Consider the following 13102-nt stretch of genomic DNA (forward strand, 5'->3'; position numbering starts at 1 on the left):
CAAGAATATAAGGAATTGATCTAGTTTACTTATTAAATTAATGAACAAAAAAATAAATTTAAAAAAACCCGTCTTTCAAAATAATTACCAATAATATATATCAAAGACTCAGACTTTTTAGTTGAGTACTTATTTTGATTTCACTCCATAATGCTATAATCCCTTCTAAGTCTCTCACCGGATACAGGGTAGCTTGTAGTAGGAATATTTTCAAGTATTAATCTATTTCTTTGAAATACATTAAGTGCTTTATTGTATTTCAAGTGGCATAAATCACACGCACGCACAACAGCTGCCAGAATGGGATAATTGGATGGAATTGAAATGAGCTGTTTGGAGATGCTCTATGTATGAATATCTCTCTCAACATATACATATACAACATATTAGTCGAAATTGAGATGTTGTTCGTGCGATTGCTATCGAAAGTGCTTGCATCATAAAGAAGCTGCTCTGCCCCACAGCAGATGCTCGCGTAATGATATCAAAATGCAATTGAAATGCGAAATGTGCTGAGCGAAGGAGACTCGTTTACAACATATGTGGGCGTTGAAACATTTATCATAGCTGCCAAACAAATTGTCAACATAACACTCCGTTGGACCTTGGGGGCCAGTTGGGGCATCATTATAAAAATATTACCGCAGAGCGCTGAACAAACAGAGCCCAGAACACAACCGAGTAGCGGCAGCTGGCATAATGGAAAAACGTGACCACAAGAGGCGCCAAGGCATTGAATAATGACGACTTGAGGCGCAGCCAACTTGGCCAATTGTGGCCCGAAAGTTTTTAGCGCCTCTCTCTTTCCCACTCACTCACTCTTTCACTTTCTTTCTCTCTCTCTGTCTTATACACAAAGGATTGAGCTGAGGTGTGGATGCCGCTTAGCCACAAAAGTGGGTTCGGTTTTTAGGGGTTCTGTCAGTTACAAAAGCGCTGCGTCGTTTTGGCTGTGGTAAACCGCAGAGTAACCGCAGCTGCACTTGACAGGCCACTCACTGCTAGATTCTGTTACCTTATCTCTGTCTCTATCTATACATTGGTCTGCCTCCCCACCTCCAGTGCGCAGCTTTAAAGCTCAGCCACTGCTGCTGCTCATTAAAAACAACAGTCAGTCAGTCAGTCAGTTGACTCGTTCACCTGCCTTCTGCCCAGAGCTACTACCTCAGCTTCTACTACCATGTTTGATCAGCGCCAGCAGCAGCAGCAGCAGGAGCAGGAGCAGCAGCAACAAAAATGCGCACACACAATCCACGTAATTGAATCACCCTCGAGAACATATTAAAACCAACCGAACAGACATCGCGCGCGCTCGCTCCGCTGCTGGAGAAGCATTGTCTGAGTCGTCTCTGGTTTGTCCTTCAAACAGAATGACCGATACCAGGGCTTAACTGTCTCCTTCTTTCGTTTGTTTTTAAGTACACTAACTTGAGCATGTTAGCTAGTCATGGGCTTGTATTTATTTATGTCTATATGTGAAGACTTGTGAGAAAGTCTTTATTGCGACTTGGGATTATCAAAGAGGAATTTAAATTTGGTTTTATTTTTTGGTAATATATAATTTTATATATTTTGAATTTATTGCTTATGTTATTTAATTTATAAACTTGCATTTTTGTAATATATAAAATATATTTTAGTTTTAATAATAATATAAAATATATATTAATAATATAAAATATATTTGTTTTCATATTAATACCATTTCATTTATAAATGTAAGCTACTTTGTTAAATTTTTTAAAACTTTTTAATTAGATTTTTAGCAACAATTTAATTTTAATTTTTTTATTATTAATACCTTTATTATTTATTACTTATTTCAATACTTTTGTTATCATTATTTAGTTATTAATTACTTATGTATTATTTTTTATTTATTATTTTTATTTACTATTTATATTATATTATATTATATAAATAATAAATTTACTATTTATTATTTTTTATTTATTATTTATTTTTTATTATTTATTGTTTATTATGTATTTATTTAATACCTACATATTCATTTATTACTTATTTAAAGTAAAATTTAAATGTTTCTGTTCTTTTTATTAAATTTTAGAAAACTTCAACATATTAGCTTTACCTACATTATATTATTATTAGCTCAGACTTCACTTAGTATTTCTTAAAAAATCAAATTCACAGAAGTGCATCGAAACATTTACCTTCTGCTTAGTGTATTTAATAGTCGGTGCGGATATGCTAAATGTTTAGTTCTTGTTCTCTTACTTGTTTTGTAATTCAACAACATGTCGTTTGGCATTGTCGTTGTCCACGTACTCAGTGTGGCTGGCTGCAGCTGAACAGGTTCAGAATGCAGCAACAATGCCAAAGAAATCACGTCTGATAAATAATATATATATATATATATATATATATATATATATATATATATATATATATATGAATGTATGTATGTATATATATATTATATATAAAGAATATATATATATATTTATCGGTCTGTCTGCTTGTCTATATATGTTTTGTGTGTGTTGTCTTGATTCCTGCGCTTGGCGCTCTTATCATTTGTGTGCACTGTCCGCAATGTTAGCTGTGTTCTTTGAATAAAGTGGCAACAGCAGCGGCAACAACAACAGCAACAGCAGCAGCTGCAGCTGCTTGGGCTTGGACATGTGTTGCCCAGCATTTGGACGAGGTAAGCTGCAGGGTGGGAATCGAGGCTCCGATGTGTTGTATGGCCAAAAGGATTTAGGCATATTAAGAAAGCTGGCAACTAGCTGCCTCGTTTCGCTTCTTCGCCTTTGTCATTTCCAAATGCAAGAAATTTGATGCCAGGCGCTTGTTAAGCCGTTTGCCCTTGGCTTTTCCGTATGCCAATACCGGTGCACGTTGCGCGTTGCACGTTGCACATTGCAATTTCCCTTCGCTTTTGATTTTTATTTACTTTTTTCTTTTCCTTCTTTACGTTCCTCTAGCGGTTGTTCCTGCCTTTGCCCAGTTCTGCCTGTTAGCCTAGTAATATGCTGGACCGCGCTCTGCGGTTGATTGCAGCCGTGTCTTGCAATTTTGTTGCAACCGCTTCGATTGCAACTTTTCGCCCCCTTCTCTTCGTTGCTGTGGTGGTCTGTGCAATCGTAAAGCGTTTCCCACATTAAGATTTTCTCTTTGTTGTAGTTCACTTGCTCGCCGAATGCAAAACTCATCCAAATGCACTTTTCTCAAAGGGTTCAATGAAGCGCAACATTTCTGCAAAATCATTGCAGTCAGCCAGACTGTCATTAGGAGCCAGACTGAGTAAATTATGATTGCAGTCGAATTGATCAATTCATTTCGCTGAGAGATGCATAAGAATATTTATAAAAATTGATAGTTCTATGACTTTTGAAGAACTTCTACTTTCCGTTGATATATTATTATAATTTTATTGAGACTAAGAGTAAAGTTTACTATATCTGCTTCTTTGGATAAAATGTTAGGAATTTAAATGTATAATTGAATTAGGAAAATGGATATATATCAACAAATAACAAACACATTTAACTCTCTGATTACAATATTACATTCATATCTCTAATTGAACTTTTCATTTGCTTAATAATTAATTTCACTTATTTAATATAACTTGAACTTTTATATTAATAATACGTCAAACGTAAGCCTCAGAATTTAATTATTTCCAAGTCCATAAGCAGGGCTTACTCTGTCTATAATCATCCCATTAAAGACTTGCCCTTTACAGCCATAATTTCGTTTATCAACTGAACACCTTTCCACTTGCAGTTGCCCCAATTAATTGCATCGAACCTATTTAAGCAATCTTTTTATGTTCGCTTCAGTAATTTGAACACTTCCTGTTCTTATTATCCTGGCCATATGCTTAGCAACAGCTTGTAACAACAATGAGTAGGAGAAGAAGCTGAAACCAATTGGTCATTTCCAAGCCGCTTAATGCCCTGACCCACAAAGGCGTCCCTCTTCCCTCTCTCTCGCTCTATCTTTCTCTCTCTCCCGTGCACGACGACAGCTTCTTGTGTTATTTATGAACTCTCAACGAGTTCGCCGCCCCCAAGACACAAGTTTCAACTTACGATACACACGCACACACACGTATACACACGCACACACATCAATACTCGTTTACTCGTATATCAAATGCCCACACGGGCAAATCAACACCTGCCAGGGGGCTGCTAAAACTCTGAACCTGAACTCGAACCCGAATCCATAATACACACAAGCACACACACTCACACACACACGCACACACAGTCAGATCTAAAGCACTAGCTGTAAACTAATCTGCTCGACTAATCTCATTGGAAATCAATCTAAAATAAATCGAACGATTGAACAAACCTGCTCTACGTGCCGGACAGACCTGCGACTGTTCACATTATAATGTGATTTCAGCTGTAAATGTGCAATAATTTATTCAAATTCCCAAATGTGTTGTGCGCTGAAAATGCCCTTAGACCACCGCCGGCCAACTCTCCCTCCTCCCGCTCAATTCCAGCAGATAGCACATGCTATTAATATTTACACACACTCAACGCGCGCACACACACACACGCACGCAGACGTTTGTGTGTATTTGTTGTTATATCTTTTGGGCCAAGCCATTAACTTTTGAGTAGTCGTTTCTTTACGGCTTGCAGTCGTTTTTTAACACACACACACACACACACAGAAAGACTGCGTGGGTTGCTTTTTGGGTCTTATGGAACTTTGAAAGTCGTTAACCAGCAGCAACAGAACCGTTTCCGCGCCGTCCCCAATCCCCCCCTCCCTACGGCCCAGTTCTTGCCAATCAATTGAGAAACTAGTTTAGACAGATTTCTTGGACGGCGCGCCGTTTACCTGCCTCGCTGAGCATCACAGCAGACAAGCAAAAAAAAAAAAAAACAACAACAACAACAAAAACAAGAACCATTCGAAACTGTAACACAAATGCCGAGCGACAAGTTTTTGTGAGTCCCCAAATGCATATTTAAATTTCGGCATATTGGGTGTGACATTTAATTTGGCTACCGAACTGGATCAGCCCCAGAAACAAATAATAAAATAATAATAAAGTTGATCAAATTCGCAGATTAATCGCAAATTAAAAAGTGGAAGTGTTGCGAATATTTTTTTTTTTATTTATATTTTTTTTAATTATTATTAAATGGAATTCTTTTTAGAGCAAACAAAGCCACTCACTGTTTCGTGTCTGATATTTTGTGATTATTTTGCTTGGCTTGTTTGCTTCGATGAGCAGACACAAATTAACCTTGACACGTTTAGATGGCAATCGCTGAGTGTTTACAAACAAATTTTTTGCCTCGCCTCACATCCTGTATTAGTCGAGCAAAGCCTATGCTAATAAATGCTCAGCTGCAAAGCTTTACAAAATTTAGCTAGAAGTTTCCCCAAACAGTTTACAGAGCTTTATTTTATTTCTTAAAATTATATATACATATTTACAAAAATAAAGTCCCCTTCCAAGTAAGTTTAAAGCAGATATCATGCCTTATGCATGAGCAACTCAATTTCTAGTAAATAACTCATCCTCTGACCCCTCTGCCCCCCTCTGAATTTGTTGTTTCATGCTTTGCTTTCTGATTGCAGGCCATTAATTATTATCACGATGCACGGGGTCAGTTTTACTCATTTCTACTGCAGTTTTATGTGCTTTAAGCACGTTTCATCCACCGAAAAAAACTTTATGAGGCATGTAAATTGGGTCTTCGCGGACAATCGAATCTCTGCCTAATTTGTGCCTCGTTTTGCTTCACTTCCAATATTTGATTTGTGTGTGTGTGTGTGTTATTTCTTTATTTGTTCCTTGTCTGCCAATGATCGAAACAATCTCGATTAGGCACAATAATTAGTCTCTGTCAAGAAATTGATATGAACAGATTATTCTATTTATATATTTATTGGAATACACAAATGTGCTTAATTATATATTTATGACTTTTTTCAATATTTTGTTTGCTTTGATCTCATCATTTGCTGACAATTATTTCATTAGACAGACTGGCATATTTGTTGCCAGAGATAATATAAATATAGTCATCCCTTTTGTTCTAATGAAAAAATATCAAAGTATTTTATATTATAAATATTTTTTATATTATATATATATATTTTATATTATATATTTTTTTTATATTATATATACTTTTATATTATATATATTTTTATATTATATATGAGAATATATTTTTGTAAGTATAGAATTATTATAATATTTTAATATAATTTTTTAGCATGCCCACATTTCGCCCCTCCTTCTTTTTTTCTTTTGTCTCCAATAGTTTCTCGTTTTAATTTCCGTATTTTAATTGAATTGAAACTCTTCAAGCTGTTATTCATTATTATTTTTATTATTCCTCGCTTTGTCTTTGTCCTGGCATTGTTTTCTTTTAAAACTAACGGAAATTTATATTCATTTTTTACAACTTGCAAATTGCATTCTTCAAATTTAAAAACTTTTGCTTCTCTCTCTCTCTGCTTGCACCTGCATTTAATTTCCTTTGATTTTAGTCTGTCTGTCTATTTATTATTGTTCACTGCTAGAGCAGCATAAATAATTTTGCTGCCAAGCCTTATCACAAATCACATAAAATATTCTAGGAAATAAAAACTAATTGGAAATAAATCATACTAATCCCAACAGTTCATCTGAAATCGCTGAGTCGCGCTGTTATTAAAAGGCAAACACACACACACATACAGAGATAAATTTGATGTGGCAATTGAGGCTCATTGTAGCACTCCACATGGCCCACATGTGACACATGTTAATGTCTCTATGCCACTCGTCCATAGACATTGTCTCTTCCTACTCTCAGCTGCGACCTTCTTATCATGCTGGAAAAAAAGAAATGAAAGGCAAAGAACAAACTTGGAAGCATCGATTTCAAATTGAAATCCATTGACGGGCTGCCTGCATAACTTTAGCCGGGAAAGCGAAGCAGCTGTTGAAAATGCTTGATGTTTTTGTTCAACGATACCATTCAGCAACATAAACATCAATGGGAACAGCAGCTGGCAGAGGGAAGGAGGGAGGAAGGGAGTGAGGTAGGGAGGCAACCACACTTAAGCCGCTCAGAGCAGTTCGCTCACAACATCAAAAACTCAATCAATAAATGAAACTCGGTAGCTACTTTTCATTTCAGTACCCAACCCTTATCGGATGAGTAGCTTCACTCGATACACTACACAACATACAACACAACACAGCACACTTCAAAAAAATCTATATAAAATGCATTCAATTAATGGCTGCCGTGTGCCTCAAATGGGTTCAAGCTGATGGCAACAAATTAAATTGTTGCCAGTTCTAATTGACTTTGTTGTTGTTGCTGTTCTTTTAGCTGTTGTGCTTGCTAGCACCACCACCACCACCACCACATTCATTCATTTGTTTATTGCTAGAAAATTTCCGCATCTTGAAGACCTGCAGCTTCGAGGCACTTTTTGCGTTTACCAAATGATTTAGCAGCATTTGACAAGCACTCGGCAAGGGGCTATTAAACTGCCAAAGTGTTCCATCACTCAACAAAGAGCCAACAACAACAGCAACAACAATCATAGACAACAACAGCCTCTTGAAGTAGCATTGGTTTATTCCCGTTGGCATTGAGCCTCGAATGGCCGTCCGTTTGCTTACGCTTCACATTACGCTTAAATTGTTTTTACGCCATTTTCACAGCGTTACTTAAGAATGATCTATAAAAACCGTCGACGAATTTTCAGCTGAGAATGAACATTTCAAATGCAAAAAATTGGATTCCTAGGATAAATATTATATTAGGTTAAATTTCGGTTGAGCTGAGCACAAACACACAAAAGCAAAATGTAGAAATGTTAAATGCTAATACCCTGTAAAATGGGGAGACCACAAATGGGAATGCGTAAATAAAGTTGCATAAGTTATTCAATATAATAATTACTATGAATGCTTAAATATATAACTAAATACATACATACAAATATATTTGTAAGATAGAGAAAGCTGTATATATTATATAATATATTCGATTTATATTAATTTAATTTAATTAAAAATTGCTTAAAAAGTTTATAAAAATTCTCTAAATATTTTTCTGATAATTATACTTAAATAAAAATAAACTAAAATATATACAAAATATATATGCATATATATAAATAATATTTATAACATATGTGTAAGGAAAATATAATAACAAATTGTATTTATATTAAAATATATATAAACAAATATATATATAATTGTATTTCAGAATTCTTTAAATATTTCAAATAATAAATATATATATTATTTGCCTTTCTGTGCATTAAATATTTGAACAGTTCAAATATATATTTTAGAAAAAAACTGAATATATACATTTTTAAATATGTATGTATAGAAATTCTCTAAATATTTCTCTGATAATTAATATATATTATATTCATTGGCTCTGCATTTAATTTTTGAGCTCTTAAAAACTACACATAAAAAATACACATGATATATACATATAATATAAAAATGATATGTGAATAAATAATATATTTCTCAAATTTATTTGATTGAAATATTTAATGTAAATATTAATATAAATATTTCAATATTTTCGCCCTGTCAGCTTTGCTCATTTTTCATGGAAAACACATTTATTCAATTGCGATTACCACGAATTCACGAATCTTTTATAAGCACTTGACATTCCACATTATGCCTAAGTAAGTCGAGCAATTGTAGCGCACTATGAGAGCAACTACAATTTTAGCACATCATTTACAGGAACAGTTTACAAAGCATGACCGCCGAATCAGAAGCAACTGACAGAACCGACCGCTCGAAGCCTCCCTCCCCCTCCCCACATCTTTCCGTGCTATCCAAACCGAATCGTTGGCTGTGTGCTGCTACAGAGCCGCATTGTCTGGGCTGCCATCAATAATTTATGCATTCAACCATCAATCACTTTGTGCTGCTTAACGCTGAGAGAACTGAGAACTGTGAACTGAGTGCTGAGAATGGTACATCGTCGATGCCCGCGTCGACGCCGCCGTCGCCTTTGCCGTCGCCGTTGCCATTGCCATCGCCATCATCATAGAGAAGCAAAACAAACCCAAGTCCATTGGTCCACAAGTCCGCAAGTAGCGCAAGCAAAACTAACTAAACTCAGTGAACTGTGGATGAGCAAAGAGTCGGCAAGGCGGCGAGGCGGCGGCGGGCCAGGCGTAAATTGGTTCGCATCGGGGGATTTCGACAGAGCAGACCACGTCAGACCATGCCAGCCAGACCCGAGTAACAGAGCCAAGTAGACATTTCATTTCAATTGCCAGGCGCTGTGAAAATAATACGCCAAACTTTCAGGCACAGCCGCCGCAGCAGCAGCAGCAGCAGCAGCAGCAGACAGCACGAGAGACGAATAAACCAACTCTGACGCACTCTGAGCGCATATTTTATGTATTTTACTTCATTATACACTATATAGGAGTAATATAGATTTAGCTATCAACAATGTAAATTCTGCTGTAGAATAGCGAATCTATTTGCAGAGCTGCGTAAATATTGTCTATTAATTGGCTTTGAAGCCTTGCATTGTATTATGTTCATTCCATTATTGAGATGCCTTTAAATAGGTTAGCTGGGGCTTAAGCCTTAAGAGCCCCAAGTTTATATTGATAGATGTATTTACGCTAATCATACAATATTAAATTTAATTATAATGCACTTGCAATTAATTATTTACGTCTTTAATCAGGCTTTATTTGCCCATTTATTGCAGAGAATCAAACGTCTATCCATTCTGAGAGAATATATATGTATATATTATCTAACCGTACAGTATTCAATCGACTCTATACTTATTATACTTCCCTATATACTTCTTTGCTTCTTTGCTTTTCTTATTATACGAGCTAAACTTTCAGTTTTTATCCTATGTAATGACTTTTATAAAATCGTCAATATGTTGCTGATGGAACACAGTTTACTAGAATAAGTTACCACTAATTTCAGCAAAAAACTTGTTAAATAGAATATATATAAAAAAAATAATCAATTTATCACATAGCAACCATTCATTAATAATCAATATTCTATATAATAAACATATGCAATATTTAATGTATATTAAATATAAATATAGATTAAGTAGCAGAAGTTCTACAGCAGAAGATTTGATAAATATAATATTTAAAATACATCATAAAACAAATATTTCGATATATCAAACTCTGTCATCCACCCTAATTACAGCCTACAAATGCATAGAGGTAATATAGATATTTACCCATTTATATTTAATGAATATAACTAGGTCAAACTCAGCAGCATTAGAAGCTCTTTAAACAACAATTTTAAATGCCATTTAACATTAGAAAGTGTTCGTAAAAGAACGCTAAAGTGCATTTAATATTCGTCATGTGAAACAATAACATTCTTGTTTTACTTATTTTGGGATGCTTGCTTTTGGTCTTGGCTCAATTTCTCAGATCGCAGTTCCAAATCCCAAGTTCTCAATGCGATTGTAGCTGATGCGGCAATTTGCGTAAGGCACGTTGTTGTTCTTGTTGTTGTTATTGTTGTTATTATTGTTCTTGTTGTTGTTATTATTATTGTTGGCAAAGAAAAGTAACTTTGTTCTGTAAATTTGCAAAATTGCTTCCTTATTTCATTTGGCAAATAAACCGAAGCCGGCATATGCCAGCGCAATGAATGCGTATGAATGTGAATGTGAGTGTGTGAATTTATGTGAGTGCCAATTTTTGAAGGGCAAAACGCGGCGGCAGTTGGGGCAAATGTCTTTTACGTATTTGATTTATGCGCGTGCCTTACAAATTGATTTGCAATTGCCAAGCGTCAACTCATAAACACCCACAATGTCGCCTCGCCTCGCGTCGTCCGGTTGCCATGACAGTCCAACACACTTGGAAGACAAAGACCCTGGCAACGGCTGATGCTAACGGTAGAAACGAGCTGCCGCTGCTGCTGCTGTTGCTACTGCTGCTGCTGTCGTAGTATCCGCTATGCAAATGTACCTTTGGATCAATGTGGGTCTGCCTGTGACCCAAGTCTCTAATACTTTGGTGAGAGCCAAGCAAGATGACGGCAAAGTTCACGCCCGTTGTGTAACCAGAGCAACAGCAGCATTAACAACTGAGGCCAAACAACAAAAAACCATTTAAATTATATTGAGTTTCTTTTTGTGTTACATTTGGCTCTTGTCTCCAGAGATTTTTTCATGTTTACCAAGACATTTTGGGTGGCTTCATTTACATATGTACTTAACACGTGTCGTTTTTTTTTTTGTTCGTTGTTACTGTTGTTCTTGTTTTATTTATATAATTTGTGTGTATGTGTGTGTGATTGAGCTTGCGCGTGCCCCAATGTGAATGTGGCCAAAAAGCAGCAGATGAGGCAATTAGTTAATGAGAACCATTACAAATGCTCTAAGATCCGAAATGCAGGTACAAGCACAAAATGCCAAATGCTAAATGCTAAATGAGATACGGCTGCCTGCTGACTGCTGCCTGCTTAGGTATTTATACGATTGTGGAAGACACTCGCTCTGTTCTTTAATCAAATTACAGCTCTAATTAATTTCAATTGTTGCGGTGCCGAACCCAGGCACGAACTGAACTTTAACCAAAGTCGTACGATGGGAGACATTGGGCAAAGAGTTTGGAAGCGATAAACTTAAGAGAGGGAAAATTCTATATTACTCAAGTGTTTTCGATTAAACAGAATATAACAATATACCGTAAAAGTATATGTAAAAAATAAAAAGAAAGAAATAATAAATAAACGGAATATAATGGTATATCGTAAAAATATATGAAAAAAAAAATAAATAAATAAATAAAAAAAAAATATATTTAAAAACAAATAAAATAAAAAATATATAAAACAATAAAATAAGTAAAATAAAATACTTAGTATATTGTTATTATTATTACAGCAAAATTAAATGTTTAATATATTTTGGCTATATTGGCAATCATATTTTTGTAAAATAATGATAATAAAATATAAATATTTTATTAATTTACAATTTTGTTACCAGATTTTGTTCATAAGTTTAAAAATATAAATTATAAGTTCCTGTGTTATTATAATATTTTTATTTTTATTATTATTATTATTTTTACATCTATAGTATTTTATTGATTTTTTTTCATTATTAACATTACAACAGTATTATTATTTTACTTATTTTTTATTTTAATTATTTTATTTATTATTACTAATATTTTATTTAAATATTTTTATAATTTATTTTTTATTTTTAATATTTAATTTTTTATTACTGTTATTTTTAGAATGTTACAAATTTGTTGTTTAATTTCACATTTCATCTCATTATGAAATTCAAATTTTGTTCCTAATTTCTGCACATTTGCATTCCACTGTTCGTGCCTCAAGCCAGGCCAGTCGCAAGTTCATTACAAACAATTGATTTGGCAGAACGACGTAAAACTTGGCACAGGTAAGACACAAGATGTGGCGACGTTGCCCAGCAAGCAAATTGTACGCGCAGACGAATGGGGGCGTCACAACGTTGTCGCTGCCGTCGACGACGACGCCAACTCTGTGGGCCAACCGCATCGACGGCGTTGTCGACGTCAGCGTCTGCCCATGACCAGCGCAATGTGGTTGCAACTCTAGACAAAAAGCCAAGTCAGCAAATGCGGCTACCTAAAAAAGTCAAAGTGGCGCAGTGGCGGGCGGTATAAGAGTTCTGATGGGTTGACTGGCTTGTGGGTGTTGCGGTGGCTGCAATGGCTGCCGCAGGGCATTAATAATGAAAATATGCAGGCGGCTGTTGCCTGCTGCTGCCGCCTGCTGATGATTGAAAATGAAAGGCAGCGCCAGGCCAGCCAGCCAGGCAGTCTGAACAGCCCAGCCCAGCCCAGCCGAGCCCATCTCATGCCCTGCCCAGTCAACCATCCAGCCGGCTTGGAGACGAGTGGTGCATGGTAAGGTACATGGAAAATCTTTTGAAAAAGGATTAACATTAAAATGTGTTTGTGTGCATGAAAAGTTGGCTACTGGTTTGAGTAATGTGCGCACATAATGAGTAACAAAGCGCGCTAATGAAGTACTCAAGCTTCAGGCAACGTTCAACGGCCAACTCCAAGAGCGCTCCTCCGTTCATAATGTTGC

The 13102-nt window shown here is 35.6% G+C and overlaps 1 protein-coding gene across 2 annotated transcripts in view; it reads right to left on the reverse strand.

Moving 5' to 3' along the window:
• The window catches only part of LOC6580381 (low-density lipoprotein receptor-related protein 1), a 75156-nt gene that overhangs the window by 38182 nt on the left and 23872 nt on the right, over positions 1–13102 (reverse strand). The gene's annotated exons all lie outside the window — the stretch shown is intronic.

Source organism: Drosophila mojavensis, unplaced genomic scaffold (genome assembly GCF_018153725.1).
Source record: "Drosophila mojavensis isolate 15081-1352.22 unplaced genomic scaffold, ASM1815372v1 contig_81, whole genome shotgun sequence".
In the NCBI taxonomy this organism is placed as follows: Eukaryota; Metazoa; Arthropoda; class Insecta; order Diptera; family Drosophilidae; genus Drosophila; species Drosophila mojavensis.